Source organism: Formica exsecta, unplaced genomic scaffold (assembly GCF_003651465.1).
Source record: "Formica exsecta isolate Colony F162 unplaced genomic scaffold, ASM365146v1 scaffold5903, whole genome shotgun sequence".
NCBI classification, from domain to species: Eukaryota; Metazoa; Arthropoda; class Insecta; order Hymenoptera; family Formicidae; genus Formica; species Formica exsecta.
Genome location: NW_021853178.1, coordinates 2868 through 3950, shown reverse-complemented (window position 1 = coordinate 3950; position 1083 = coordinate 2868). Strand labels below are relative to the sequence as shown.

Genomic DNA, 1083 nt, shown 5'->3' with positions numbered 1-1083 from the left:
TATGATTTTATATCATTTATAATTTTTTTATTAACATTAAACATTTATATGAAATATATCAGTAATTTTTTCATTACAATTACATCCTTTTTTCTCTACGTTGGAGAGAAAAGGAGGAAAGATTAACAGTGCAACAAGTTCAGCTGGAAAAAATAGACCTTAGGATTGTAACCTATTTGAACCTTGTATTATTGCTCCTAAAAAGATGACATGTCATCTAAAAAAATAAAAAATGTATATAATTAATTACCAACTACCATTAATGATGTCATTATTGCGTTTAATAGCGCGCTACCAGCTAGCTCCGCGAACAGCTGATAGCAATAAATAGCGTGAAATTCGCGCCGCGAATAGTGTCTCCTCAAACGCACCCATAGGCTGCGTTCCGTTTCATGCATGATGCACATGATTCATTGCTTATCCTTGTTTAACATTCGGTGAACAACAGGCCTTACTGACCGCAGAGCTCGTAAACATTATTTTGTATGATATTTCCCATTGTAATCAGTTCGTATAAGTATTATATATATTATTCATAAACGTGTTTTAATACTTTATGACAAATTTTGCTAACAATTATTTATTTTACGTTAGGATGGAAAAGATATCTTTGGATTTGCCGATTTTGATCAATTAACCTAGGAATTATACTGCGGTATTTTGCCCTTGAATATTATTTACTGTTATTTAGAAAACAAATATAAATAACTGAGATCAATATAAGTCTAATTAAAGTAATTTATACCTAATTAATAATTTAAATATTATTTACACAAAACTAATAAAATATATAAAATTTAATTTTCAGACATGTATTTTGTTGTTTTTTGGGATGAATGGTGCGCTACAATAACGGCTTCTTGGCTTATCTTGAAGTCTCAAGTTTTCAAATGGCCACCCAAAAATAAGAATGCTACTAATGAAAGTAAAAAAGGAACGAAGCCTCAAGAAAAGTGGATAACAGTTCGATATTCCAAATTGTTAGGACCTTTCGGTATGTAATTTGTAACGGTTCACCTTTCCCGTACGCCGCGGATCAAGGCTCGCCGGTGCCAGGATTCGGGAGAAGGGGGAAACTCCAAC

At 32.4% G+C, this 1083-nt stretch overlaps 1 long non-coding RNA gene across 1 annotated transcript; it reads left to right on the top strand.

Moving 5' to 3' along the window:
* The first annotated feature begins 444 nt into the window (after positions 1-444).
* On the top strand, positions 445-997 carry LOC115242355. The gene is made up of 3 exons (XR_003885037.1): positions 445-507; positions 595-655; positions 809-997. It is a non-coding gene; the product is annotated as an uncharacterized LOC115242355 (long non-coding RNA).
* Positions 998-1083: the final 86 nt, after the last annotated feature.